At 37.2% G+C, this 14,842-nt stretch overlaps 3 long non-coding RNA genes across 8 annotated transcripts in view; 2 read left to right on the forward strand and 1 right to left on the reverse strand.

Moving 5' to 3' along the window:
* Window positions 1-5,483, forward strand: part of LOC306670518 — a 32,936-nt gene extending 27,453 nt beyond the window's left edge. Inside the window, exons 2-3 of the long non-coding RNA XR_013766429.1 lie at window positions 827-851; window positions 5,362-5,483. This is a non-coding gene — a long non-coding RNA (uncharacterized lncRNA). The remainder of the gene's footprint in view (window positions 1-826; window positions 852-5,361) is intronic.
* Window positions 1-14,842, forward strand: part of LOC306670514 — a 1,027,288-nt gene that overhangs the window by 972,307 nt on the left and 40,139 nt on the right. The gene's annotated exons all lie outside the window — the stretch shown is intronic.
* LOC306670511 overlaps window positions 5,591-14,842 on the reverse strand; it is a 36,589-nt gene continuing 27,337 nt past the window's right edge. For all 6 annotated transcript variants that reach the window (XR_013766416.1, XR_013766417.1, XR_013766418.1 and 3 more), the window contains 2 exons: window positions 13,221-13,352; window positions 5,591-5,726 (listed from right to left, as the gene is read on the reverse strand). This is a non-coding gene — a long non-coding RNA (uncharacterized lncRNA). The remainder of the gene's footprint in view (window positions 5,727-13,220; window positions 13,353-14,842) is intronic.

Genomic DNA, 14,842 nt, shown 5'->3' on the forward strand with positions numbered 1-14,842 from the left:
CATGCTTTTGAATTTTACATATATCATTCATTTTGGGGCTGGGGAGATAGCTCAGCTGGTAGAGTGCTTGCCTCCTAAGCACAAGGCCCTGAGTTCGATCCCCAGTACCACCAAAAAAAAAAAAAAAAAATTATATATATATATATATATATATATATATATATATATATCATTCATTTAGTTACTGATGATGGAGTAAATAATGGCTTAAGTGCAATCCATACACAGAAATTTGGAGATTTGGAAGCTGACTGTATTCAGATATGGCCAATTATTCTAATGTATACTTTATAACCAAAGAAAATGGATCTGAATTGTTTTTAGTTGTCTTGTTTTTTTTATCTTCATTATTATTGAATAGTTAGGTTTTCTTTCTCATCACATTGACATTTTTGAAGAGTACAAACTGGTTATCCTGTAGAGTGCCCCTCAATCTGGAATTTTTTTATGTCTCACCATTAAACTAATGTTACGCATCTTTGGCAGGAATATTATTGCTCAAGCGTTGTGTGTTCTGCTCAGTGTGTCATGCTCAAAGGCACATGATGCTGATTTTTCTCTTGATTAATGATGTTAACTTTAGCTGATTGCCTAAGCTGTAGTAGAAGTTCATTTCGGTATGCTTTTTCTTTATGCTTCCATTTTCTCTCGGGGCTTGCAAAAAAAGACCACTAATTCACATTTGCTAGGGAGGTAAAGGGAAAAACGAAGTATTCCAGAAAACATCATATATGAGAAAGTATTATGCAAACAGGAAAAACATTTAAACAAATGCAAAGAATTGTTATTCTTGTTTTTAACATGATTCTACTTTTACTCTTCACAGGGGAAAAATGATTTAGGGTGAAAAGGTAAGCCTCTCATTTTTCATCTGGATTTTGTCAAGTAAAATTATCACATAAAGGTAAGAACAATTAAAAACTCAGTAGAATGTCTGATGAAGAAAACTTCCACTTTTTTCCCCAGTTTTTTGATCTCAGTTCATTCCTCTCAGTTTTTCACCTTGGATAAACTGCTTACAGTCTCCGAGTTTCAAGTTTTCCTTCTATAAAAGAGAGAACGATACCTAGGTGACAGAATAGTCCAGAAGAATAGAAACAAAATACAATGCACTTAGCATAATGTTTAGCAAGGTTAATGTGAAAAGGAAGGTAAGTTATTATGGAAGTGCCCCTCATTAATATTCCCTGTGAGTCCCCATTAAGAGGGTAAGACAAGTATTTATTATTATTTCCACTTTAGATATAATTATCTCTAAGATCACATAAATCAAGCCAGACATGAAGCTGCTACGTGCTTTCAGGTTACCATTTTATTGTTTTTTCTTCACTTTAGCAATGACCTTGTGTTTTCTGTTGGAAAAACTCATTCACATTTAAATTTATGTATAGTTTCATTGACATTTCTCATAGATTCCACTCAGATCAAAACCTGACCATGTAAAAGATAATAATAGCTTTTATTTAATATCAATTAAATTACTATGTTCTCCTATCACTTGTATTGAAAAGAAAGTTTCCAGTAGCATGAAAGGTGACCTGAGTATAACTACAAAACAAAGTCATATTTCAGTGTTGTAGGCACTAGCAATAAACATTTCTCTAATCTGAATTCAGGGGCATTCTCGCCAATCAGCCTGGTAGAATGCAAAGCAACATTTCTTTTACCCAGCGTAACCTTCGCTTTGACCCGTGACCATAAAAACAACTATGATTCATTCCACTGGAAATATATTACTCGAAAAACCCCCTGAGAGAGACAAATAAGTCCATTTCTGTGTCAGTTTTCTAATTGCAACTTCACTTTTTCCCCTGCTATTGGGAATTGAACCCACGGTACTTGAACACTGAGCTAAATGCCAGTTCTTTTAATTCCTTTAATTTGAGATAGGGACTAAGTTGCCCAAGCTGGCCTTGACCTTGATGGCATTAAAAGCATGTTTCAGATCTAGATAATTAACTTTTGAATATCCCTTATCAAAATGTGTAAAAAAGTTTATTTGTTTCCTTTGGGTGATCATTTTCTTTAGTTAATGTGTTACACAGTTCTGAAACCAAAGAGAATTAGAACATTGGTAAGTAGTTGATTTAAGTTGCAAATTAATAAGAAAGAATGCAGACAAGAAGCTCTCAAGGCAGGTAGAATTTTCTTGGTCTTGGGAAACCAAAGAGAGGGTGATAAATTGACACAAGCATAGCACTTGAGTTTCTCTCTCTCTCTCTCTCTCTCTCTCTCTCTCTCTCTCCTTTCCCTAACTCATACTTTTTGGAGACAATTAACATTAAAGTTTTAAGACTGATAAAGCAAATTTATTTAAAAATGTTAATATTTACAACCTGCTGTATTCACCTACCATTAATATTTACCAACTTTACAACTATTTAAACTTGTCAGGAAGTATTTTAGATATCAATTAAAACATGTGAAGGAATATGTTGGTTTTTAAAATTCTTTTAGGGTATAAACAAGCAGATTGTTTAGAAACATTTAAATGTTTAAAGTTTTCCTATCCAGTTTACCTCCCCAACTCTCAGTCTATGACTGGCATCCCTGCTCTTTCACTGATAAAGAGCAACAGAGAAGAATCTGCTTTATATTAATATTAACAAGCACCTCTGAGACTAATTGGATGCCTACAAAAAACATTTCTGTACTTGTATTCTTGGCAGATAAAATAATGATGGATAAAGGAGTGAACTCTCTTTAGAGAAAGGAGGAAATAATATACATATAACCCAGAATAAAGTGGTTACTATAAATTAACCTTTTAAGTTTTATTATTAATAAAGCCAAGACATTTCTCCTCATTTATTAGCCTTTAATCTTGAAATATCTTAGTTTATTTTCTCTCATATAACTCAGATGATTTACCAACTGCCAAAACTGACTCTTTAATTTCATTGTCAACAAGAAGTAAAAGTACAAATCATCTCCTATGAAAAGCATGTAATAACATGAAGACTTACTCATTAGCAAAACCTTCAATAGCTTAAACGCCTTCAATATGGAAATCCAGGCTTCCAAATCAGCTTAACTGTAATTGAAATCTTTTAAATAAAAAATACGAATAAAACTCCTAAATTTCTATTTTCTCTTCCAAAACAGTTGATTATAAACTTTAAAAAAATATACATAGCTAATACCTTTTTTAAAAAATTGTGGTAACGTAATATAAAATTTAACATCTTGACCATTTTTACATGTATGGTTCAATAGTGTTAACTATATTCCATTGTGTGCAACTAACCTTCAGAACCTACTCGTCTTACGAAAATGAAACTTGAGACCCATTAGACAACTTTCCATTTCCCTTTCCTTCAAGCCCATGGTAACTACTGTTTTCTTTCTGTCTCTATAAATCTGATTACTTTAGATACCACATATAATTAGAATCATATGGCTTTAGTCTTTTTGTGATTGGATTATTTCATCAAGCACAATGTCCCCAAGTTTCATCCATGTGGTAGCATGTGACAGGATTTCCTTCTTTTTAAGACTGAATCATATTCCATTGTGTGTACATGCTGCATTTTCTTTATCCATTCATGTACTGATAGACACCTAGGTGGACTCCATATCTTGGCCATTGTGAATAATGCTATAATAAACATGATAGTGACAATGTCTCTTTGACATACTAATTTCAACTCGCTTGATGTCAACCCAGTAAAGGAATTGCTTATTCATATGGTAATTCTATTTCTAGAATACCATAGAAATTTTTGAGGAATCTCCATACTAATTTCCAAATTGGCTACTAATTTGCATTCCCACTAACAGTGTATGAGAGTTCCTCTTTCAGTTTTCTTGTCAGCTTTCATTTTTTGTCTTATTGATAATCATCATTCTAACTGGGGTGAAATGATCTGTCATTGTGATTTTGATTTGTATTTGCCTGATGACTAATGATGTTGAACACCTTTTCTTATTCATTTTTTTCATTTACCATTTGTATTTATTTTAAAATCCTTTCTTTTGTTTTTTGTCTGATGTTTTTACTATTGAGTTGTTTGAGTGCCTTCTGTATTCTGAAAATTGTATCCTTGTCATAAAAATAGTTTCTGGGGGCTTATTGACAATCTTTGGCATTTCTAAATTAGAAACATTACCCTAATTTACGATTTCATCTTTACGTGGTACTGTATGTGCTTATTATCTATGTCCCAATTTCCCCAGGATCAGTCTTAGAGGGTTGGAGCCCATCCTAATGATCTCATTTTAACTTAATTACCTCTTAAGACTCTCCAGATTACATCACATTCTGAAGTAGTGGAGGTTAGAAGTTTTACATATGCCTTCAGAGGGACATAATCCAACCCATAAATAATAACATCCCTAACTGCTTTCTTCATATGTACCAAAGAAAACATCACAGAGAATCCTTCAGTCCATCTTCCTGTCAGTCCATCTTCTCCTGCCTGCCGCTTTGTGTGTCTGTTACCTGGCTTTATCCCTGTGGCAGCCCTAGGAAACACAATTTGGAGGATCTGTCTGAAACTCAGCTTCAGTTTCTGTGGAGGCTTCCACAGTGCAGGTGCATGTTCAAACTCATCCACTGGATTTGAATGGATCCATCCATGCCAAAATTCCCCATCTGAGTGGAGGTTGTAGACCCCAACAAAAGCGAGAGAGGAGTGTGAACAAGAAAATTGACAGAACCTCAAGCAGTGATTTAAAATGGCCTGGAAAGCAATAAACAAAGGAGAAAGAGAGAGAGAGAGAGAGAGAGAGAGAGAGAGAGAGAGAGAGAGAGAGAGAGAGAGAGAGAGAGAGAGACAGCCAAAACATGAAGAAGAAAAATTTCACCCCAAAACATGAAGAAGAAAAATTTCACCCCAGTTTGTAAAAACTATTGTGTCCATTTGCTGCACCCCACTCCTGCCCAGCAGTCTGCTTTCATGCTCTCTTGGGTGGAGAGTTCTTGGCTCAAAAGCAGCCTCCTGGATTTTGCAAGCACAGAAAAACTGTCTCCCAGAACTGGACAAGAAGACCAATTCACATTTCCTCAATCTTTTGGGAACCCTGGTTTAAGAATTAATTCATTCAACTGGGAAAGCATGATTTTCATTTAAGAATGTCATTTAAGAATGTTGGTGCATTGAGCGATAGGAATTGAATAACGTATACAAAAAAATGATTACTTTTAAATTTTTTTAAAAAATTTTCATAGAAATATCCTATCTCTGTGATGATGTGCAATATACCAAAGCACAATCTGAAATGGCATTTTCCAGAGCCAGCACTGTGGTTACCATGGCAAGAACAATTCTTTTACAGTTACCTAGGGAAATAATAAAGTATCGGGAATGTGTGCAGTTTGTTAAGTTCTAAACACTCGCATGGGGTGTTTTATTTTTTCAGAAAAGGAGAATTTAACGAAGAATAAAACTTCCTACTCTGAACCCGTCCTCCCCAAAAGAGATTCCCATTTCAAAACAAACTGTAAACCTATTGGAAGGAATGGAAGACTGCATCTTTGAAAAAAGTCAGTGAGTAAAGCCTGGGGACAGGAGATAGTCACCTCCCTTTTAGTTGGTGCAGTTATCAGCTATCTCTTAGGATTGTTGGGGTACATGTGGTTCTCAGCTACCTCCCCCGCCACCTTCAGGCCCCTGTGCCTGTCAAGGCCGCTTCTGTTTCTTGCTGAGCAAAGTCCGACGTCTCTTGACGTTTTAAAGTTGCAAAAGGGGATTCACTTGCACAAAGGCATTCTATACTTTCCGAAGCTGTCAGAAGGGAAATGAAGATGAGTTTGCATTGCACAATCTCCCCTTCCTTGAATTAAAAAAGAAACTCTATTATTTCTATTTGCTAATGTTCCTTCTTTGGCTGTCATTGCCACCAAAGACATCTCCCACGGATTCTTTCCTCAAATGAAACCAGGCCTACAGGCCACTCTTTCTCTTTCTCCTGAATTCCTGTTCACTGTTGTCTCTCCTCCCGTCTATTGTGCAGAATTCAGTTCTGACTGATCCTACATCCAATTTTTCAGTCCTAACCATCATGAGATCTAGCAAAAGTCCTCTGTTACACAAGAGTGATACTCTCCTATGCTAAGAATCAAACCCAGTGCTCTGGGCACAGAAGGCCCTCAAGAGCTAGTGGCATTAGTATTACTACAACATTTCTCCCAAAATATGGGGTCCTTGAAATTCAGTCTCTTTCTACTTCTTCAATTGCTTCCACCCACCCCCACCATTGTTCACTGCAGGGGGACTTGCCTAGGGGTCACAGTCTGCGACAGAATTGGGAGTAGAGACCATATCTCCCAGATTCTTGCACCTCCCAACACTCTTTCCACAGCATCAGTGACATTCAAAATATTTTTGACCATAACCTATAGTTAGAAATCCATTTTCTATTAGATTCTAGCATATTCATATATGTGAATATGCAAATATAGGAAACGTGTACTAATCCTTATGATGTGTGATAATAGTCTAATTTTTCTACTCTGTACTGGTAAAGACTGCCTTCTGATGTGGATGAAGGAAAAGTTACTGTTGGTGTGAGGTGGCTTGTGGTGAGAACAAAGGAGAGGCTTACAGTGCCCAGGAGATCAAAAGATGGACTCATCCATTTGTTCTGGGGACGATGATATAAAAATTGTCACAGGAAAAAACCTGGGAGTTTTCAGAATGAAAGAAACAGAACTATCAAGGAGTAGAGAAGGAACAGAGGAGCCCATGGACTAAAAACCCCAAGTCTCTTTAGCAATCAGGTTGGAAAAAATACTGAACACTTCTCTCTTCCTTTATATGCCACTTCTAGGTGTTACCCTATCACTTTAACTGAAATTAATTGTTGCCATTTGTTTTAGTCAACTTATTGTTGCTGTGACCAAGAGACCTGCCAAGAACCACAGAGAGAAGGAAAAGTTCATTTTGAAGCATGGTTTCAGAGATTCAATCCACAGTTGGCTGACTGGACCTGAGGTGGGACAGACATCGTGGCAGAAGGGCATGGCAGAAGAAGCAACTCAGGACAAGGCAACCAGGAAGCAGAGAGCTCAACTCCCCAGTGACAAAACATAATCCCCAAAGACACGCGTCCAGTGACCCACTTCCTCCAGTCACACCCTACCTGCCTACATCCTGGTAATTCATTTCACTGAAATAATCCACCGATTAAATTACACCTCTCATAAACCAATCCTTTAACCTCTGAAAATTCTTATACTCTCACCCATGAGCTCTTGGGGGACACCTTCTATCTAACCCATAACACCATTCTAAAACATAGCCTCTGTCTAAAGCATTTCTTTCAATTAAATTCTAATTATAAGTATTTATGTTTGCTTATCCATGCCTATGTATGTTTCTACGTTCATCGGTGCCCTGGCTCCAGGTTACATGCACAGCAGGCATGTTGTTAGTGACTGCTGACTGGCAGCCACATTCCCACGTGCACACCACATCACTGCTGTGCTCTAACTGGCACCTGCACTGTGCCCCAAGACAGTGCTCTTTCCAAGATGCCAAGGGTCAAAGTTCCTAAATAAGGTTGATCAGTGGTTTCCTTCTATACATTCCCCATGACACAAAACTCAGGGAATACCCTACAAAAGTTTGTTCACCTGCCCCTGAGGAAACTTTACAGTCTTATAGATTTGTTAGGTAATGAGGCAAAAAGAGAGGGTTGGAGAATGATGATATTCAGGTGGGATTCTTACAGCTGCCTAGACTATGAAAACCTTACTTCTAAGTGAACTTGTTGTATATTCCCCAAGAGATTATGACCATGCATTTGGTATACCACTTAGTGCTTAAATATGTTTCTTATCAATTTAAGCATACTCAGTAAATGGTAATTGAATTGGAAAAATCCTTTAGAAAATTAGAGATAAGCACTTATTGCTAATTTGACAAGTGTTTATATGTTTTTAATTAAGTGTATTCATAATGCCTGTTTAAAAATCCTTGTCTATTAATTTCATATCACTGTTATTTCTGGGTCTTTGTTTAATGATAGATCTTTCTGCTATGTGACTTGTACTTCCCTTTTAGAATACCCAGTAAATCATTGATGATATAAAGATATTATTGTCAGTGCTATGTGTTGAGTAGCTGGATTTTCTTTCTTCCTTTGAGAGTGTTATTTTGTTCTGGTGGTAGTTATTATTCTTGCAGATTGGCATGATCTTTCTAAGGTTGCTTTTAAGATTCGTTTTGATGTTGGTGTTCTTGAGTTGCATTTAGCTCTAGAGATAGATTAACCATACTCCTAAAAGATTTTCTTTCTGGAGTCTCCACTCTACCCTGAGTATACAGAGAGGTCTTGCACTCTAAGTAGATGGAATTGGAAAATCTTCCAACTTCAGTTCACAGATTTTCTTGCCCCAGTAACTCTTATTTTAACTCAACGAAGTCAGAGCCAGGGAATGAATAAAGCAGTATGCAAAGATTCAAGGGCTGATGGTGTAGATTTCTCTGTGTAGCTCGTGTCTCTCTGGTACTCAGCTCAATGAGATGGTCATGCTCTGTTTGGGTTCCCTCTCCATGTATCAAAGTCAGAAATAAGCCTATAAGCAGAAAATTGGGGGGTTGCCTGGCTTGATTTCTTAGTTTCAGGGACCATAGCAACTGACTGTTTAACATCAGAAGAGTTCTTTCACACATACACCCAGCTGTTTACAGTGGGGGAACTAGTCCAGTACCAGTTACTTCATTATGATTGTAGTAGGAAATTATGTGAATTCATGTCAATCTCCGTTCAATCTCAATTGAGAATATGCTCTAGGAATTTGTCCTAACTTTTATAAGACCTACTACAAATGCTTCTGAACTCTCTCACTTTCTCTCATCAATAAAAGACCTAGTTAATTCACCTAACATTCAGAAGTGATTTTTTCTTTGGTGGGACAAGTGGTAGTCAAGATGCTCTCTGGGGATTTTATGTCAGCCTGGTGTAGTATTCTGTAAGCCCAGTAGTCCCCACCCCTTGTAATGGCCCCTCAGGTTCGGAATCCCAAAGTATCCTTTGTTTTGGAGTTGCCCCAAGGATTGTTGCTAACTGACTCTAGGAATCCAGCTGAATCCTACCGCTAGAATTTTATTACATTTACCTGAAGTGAAATTTCTGTGGAAGATATGGATTGGGCATGTGATGAAACAGAATTTGGATTTCATCAAGCTAACATAAGCAGATTGTATGACCATTGCCCATAAATGTTTGTTTGTGTTGCAGAATTTTTCCTGACCCTTGGCCTTATTGCAGTCTGGAAGCGAGGTTGTAAGAAGAGACCTCTAGTCATAAATCCTATCTGGGAACCTGATTTCTATTTTTTTTTTTTTTTAATGTTTGTCAGTTCAAAATACCCACTAAAATTTTGAAATTTTCCATCTTTTGTTTAGATCCCCTGAACTCTGAATTTTAGGTGCATTAACATGACAATGGCTGGCTGTTTTCTCTTTTATAATTTTGTTGTAGAGTTGAGAAGGTCTGTAGGGGTTGTAGAGATCCATGACTAATTTCCAGGCAAGTGTACTAGACAAGTTCTCAACAGGTTCATTTTCTCTAACTCTGTTCCCCTGCCTGAGGTAATAAAAGGAGAGGAGCAAGACATGACTGTCTGTCTACTCAGGAAAAGTCCCTTTCCTTAACATTATGTGGAATTCCTTTCTCAAATATTTCCTTCTACTTACATATCTTATACTCTTTGATCCACCATGTCTTATGTTTTAAAGTATGATTTTGTTGCAAACAAAACTTAGAGAATGCCTGACTTTTACAGGTTTTTTAAAAAGTAGATAGTGATAGTTACTGAAACAGTTTGATTTAAGTGAGGTTCACCTGCTCCCCATTTGCTACCAGGTTATAATAAAAGTAAGTTGCAGACCAAATTTTTATACATGCAGACATGTGTTAAACAAATATTCATTGACATGCACATAATGATTCATATATTCTATTTTGGAAAGATTGATGAAGTCCAAGCTTTCTGTCTTGGAACTATCTTGTGAAAGACTCACAAGGTGGATGCAACGTTCACCTTGCTCCTACAGATAGCATGGGGCAACCAGAAATCCTAATGCAGGGCATAAAAATTCAGTGTCCAAATGCATTACTAACAAAGGATGAAAACTTTGGCACCATCATTACAAATGAAAACTAGAGAGTTTGCTAGATGCATATAGTCTTTTCATCAAAGAATGGTGAGTCTCTCTAAAATACTACATTTTAGTCATTTGCATATCCTAAATACCTTTAATTTTACTAGTGAGAACTCATTTCTATTATTGATTCTATTACTTTACCAAAAATATTCCTAAATATTTTCAGGGCCATTTAGCAAATTGGAGGGAATTTTTTGAAGTGCATATAACACAAGTATTTGAAATAACCACTTGTAGAGTTTAGAATGATAGCTGACCATCTAAACTGTCCATATTTCTTTAAGACCATTGACTGAGTGTATGCTAGTTATCTGAAAGTAAATTACAGTTATCTTAACATATTCTCAGACTCAATCATAAGTATTTCCACTGTAAAAGACTGTGTCGAATAAAACTACCTAGTTTTAGGATTCCTAAAACATAATGTGAGCAATAAATTCCAAAGAGGTGATAATAAGTATTATGGTTTGGATATCAGGTGGTCCTCAAAACTCCTGTGTCAATGCAGAAATGTTCAGAGGTGAAATGATTAGACTCAGAGAGCTGTAACCTTAATCAGCCCATCTGAATCAGAAAGGACTACTGTGCTGTGTGGTAACCTAGGCCAGTGGGACATGGTTAAAGGGGGGTTGCTAAGGGTTGTTTTTAGGGATTGTATCTTGTTCCCCTGGCTCATCCCTTACTCTCTCTCTCTTTCTCTCTCTCTCAATCTCTCTAATTCTCTCTCTCTCTCTCTCTCTCTCTCTCTCTCTCTCTCTCTCTCTCTCTCTCTCTTTCTCTCTCTCTCTCTCTTTCTCTCTTCTCTCTACTTCCTGGATACCGTGAGTAGAGCAGCTTTCCTCCAGCACATCTTTTCGCCATGATATTCTGCCTCACCTTGGGTACAGAGCAATGAAGTCAGTCAAACAACCTCTGAAACCATGAGCCAAAATAAACTTTTCCTCTTCTGAGTAGTTCTTGCCAGGTATCTTGGTCACAGCAATGAAAAAAAGCTGACTAATATAGTAGGGATGGTGGTGGATACAGTAGGCAGTATTTCCTAAACTTAGTTGACCATGGAACACTTTTTGGTAGGGCATCTTATGGGACTAATGTTCCTTAGAAGGTATTTTGGAAAATACTGGTCTAACTGACTCAAATAAATATATTTCAAAGGAAAAAAAATCCTAAGACCAGTAGACTGGGTATGTGTGATTAAAAAAAAAAATGTGAAAAAATAAGAACATAATGAAGGGTGAGAAAGTGAGAAATTTCAGAAAATCTAATTAGACATTTAAAAGAGAGAAATAAAATAACTTGAAATACTGGCATAACCTTAATTCCAGCAAGAAACTAATATGATGGCAAATTCCAATTAGACAAGTTGAGGAAAATTCAATAAAGAACTTGTCTGTGATGAGGTGGCGGAGAGAGTTAAACTAAACAATCCAGAAAAAAAAAAGTACAAAAAAAGCAGCTGATTTTTCCAATCCTCCTTTTCATATTTTCTAGTGACTGGCAGATCCCAACAGTGTGCAAGCACATGGTCTAAGCTGATCCTTTCTGGAAATAAGCAAAATAAGAATTGAAGAAGGGATAACAAAGAGGAAAACAACCAATGCAATGTAGCAACAAATGAACAAATAAAAGAATCTTTGTAATATAATTTTTCTATTTCAGCAGAACTTCAAATTTTTCATATCCCTTAATTCCATTCCTGTAGAGACAGGTAAAGCTTGCAGGGCTATCCATAATCCAAGCTGATGTTATTTGTGCTAGTTAGCTTTCCCTTGTTTTGACAAAACAGCTGATATAAACCACTATAAGAAGAAAGATTTATTTTGGCTCACTGTTCCAGAAGTTTCAGCCCATGGTCAGGTGGCTCTGCTGCTTTTGAGCCTGTGGCAAAACAGAAAATCATGGCAGATAGTGTGCAGTGGAACAAAGCTGCTTGCCTCATGGCAGCCAGAAAGCAAAGAGCAAGAAAGAGAGAAGGGCATGGTCCCAATGTCTGTTTTAAGGACACACCCCCAATGACCTAACTTCCTTCTACTAGACCCCACCTCCCAAGAGCACCACAGGCTGGCAACCAACCTTCACACATGGCCTCTGGGAGACACTTAAAATTGAAACCATAGCATTATCTAAACAGCTGCAAGTGCTGTGATCTATCTACAGGAATAATATGAAAATAATTCAGTTTAGAATCTGGGAGTAATGGATTAGTTGAATACAATCAAGTAGTGAAACGTGTGTGTGTGTGTGTGTGTGTGTGTGTGTGTGTGTAAGATAAGATGTGTTGCAAATTCAGATCTTTACAACAAAACTCCACAGCAGAATTGTACATTTTTACTGTATCTCTTTATTCTCTTCTCATCTAAACTTGAACTGAAGGAAGTCTTGTCTGGATCACTAACTGCTTATAATTGCCAACTTGAATTTGGGCAGTTTTCCATTCTCCTCTTACTGAGTTGATTTCTTTCCTCGAAAGGCAGAGGCCTGACTTGATCAACACCTCCAGCCTTGAACTAGTTTCCCCAGTCCACAAGTCTGTCATCACAGGAAAGATGAAATGTGGCTGGGTGTAAGAGAAGCTTAGACATTATTACACATCCCTGAGACAATGCAGCAAGGCAGTATGACTGGTAGTGGGTATGTCCAGAACCCAAATTTAGATCCAGGACATGTTGTGTTGGAGTTTCCGTATGACAGAGCTGGGAGGATATCTTTTGATTGAAGTGACTGAGGCTCCCACAACATGGTAGCACTTCACTTTAGACAGGCAGAGTACAGTTACCACTAACCAAGCAAGTTTCTTATTGGGATAATAGCAGAACCAGGGTCACTGAATATCACCCAGCCTGGTCTCTCCTGAAATGCTCTGTTCAGAAGTCACCCTGTCAATCTTTCTCACTAACTACAATTTCTATTACATTTATGCAGTTCCAAAGTGCTCAATTTCACCAAGTTTCAACCCCAGTCTTTTTTTTTTTTTTTTCCTCCAGTACTGGGATTGACCCCAGGGCTGGCTTCATACCCAAGAGGTAAACACTTTCCCACTGAGCTATATATCCCCAGCCTTCAGTCTTTCTTCACTTGACTTTTACAACATGATCGTCCTCTCACCTCTGGTTCTTCTTTTCAATATTCATCACTGGATCTTTCCCCTCTTCTAGACCTTTCCATGTGGAAGACCCCAAGGCTCCATCCTCTGACCTCTTCTTTCTTCTCAGGCACTTTCTAGGCAACTTCATTCACCTGGAAAAGTTAAAATCTGTAAGCTGATAATTCAAAATTTTATCTCTATCTCCACCTCTTACTTCAGACTCACAAATTTAACTGAAAACTTACTAGATGCATTATAGCCATCTTAAACCTAACATGTTCAATACCGAAATCTTCAAAACCCACCCTCACCAAAATTGTAACTCCCAAAATTCAATATTGGCAACAAAACTCAATAGATGGCATTATCATTCACCTAACTACTCATAACAAAAACTTTTCATAATATTTAACTTCTTTCTCTCACAGACCATAACATACCCATGAAGAAACCTTGTCTGCTTTACCTTCAAAACGGATCCTGCTTCATGGCCACTTCCACCTGATTTGAGCCACTGTCACCTCTTACCTGGATGGTTGCAATGGCCTGCTAGTTGGTTGCCTAGCCTCCATGTTTCATGTTCCTCCCCAAGAGTCTGTGATTCACACAGCAGCCTGAGAACATTGACCACTTCATATCCTTCACTTGAGCTCAATCTTCCAGTGGATTTTTAGCACCTTTAGAATAAAACCCAAAGCCTTTTCCTTGGCCTTCAGAGCTACCCCACCCCTTTTATCAGCACTGTCCCTTACTCTGGCCTCTGCTGTTCCTCAGTCTCTCCAATCACATATCTTCCTTAGGGCCTTTACACTAACTCTTCCCTCAGGCTGAGATTCTCTTCCTACAGATATTTTTATGGGTAATAAATACAGTTTTTAGCTTACCATCTTTTGAAGTAGAAAGAATACTTTTAACTACAAGCTTATTTCTTTTTTTTTTTTTTTTGGTAAATATCATTTCCATCGATATTCTTTCATTATTTTTTATTGTGAAACATTTCAAGCACAGAGTGGAAAATAATATGATACTCCCCTGTATAGCCATCCTCTCTTTAATCGATCCAGTAGTTTCTTTACATATAATTGCAAATTAGTTTAAACACTTTAGGATGATGTGCAAATTGTCTACACTCTTTTTTTTTACATGAATGGTAATTTATTAAAAGTTCTGCCATTATAAAATTAATTACAACATTATGCTGTTGCAAGTCAGTTTATCTGTCTTAACCATTCTTAAGATATGGGGAGTTTCATTTCTAGCACAAATATTGGACAAAGTGATCTCAAATTCTCCTAACTAAAAATGCTGAGGAAAATAAAGCATTAAAAGCTTATTTCTGAGATTAATAGCATAACCATTCAGTACTGCTCCCAAGCAATATAAAATTGGGTGTCTTTGTATATATAAAAGGACAGTGCACTTAGAAGATGAAAAACTTGAGACCTTATAAGTACTCCTTAGAGAGTACCCAGACACTGGATAAGGCCTACTGTCTTCACTTCAGTAGTTTTACCCTTCAAAGTTTAATTCCATGCAATCCAACTAACAATCCAAGGCACTGGCATTTGTAGTTAAGCATGGTAGACATTGATAACTATGTTAGTCAGCTTTCAGTCACTGTAACAAAATACCCAAGATAATC

The sequence above is a fragment of the Sciurus vulgaris genome, assembly GCF_902686455.1.
Source record: "Sciurus vulgaris genome assembly, chromosome: 10".
Taxonomy (NCBI): Eukaryota; Metazoa; Chordata; class Mammalia; order Rodentia; family Sciuridae; genus Sciurus; species Sciurus vulgaris.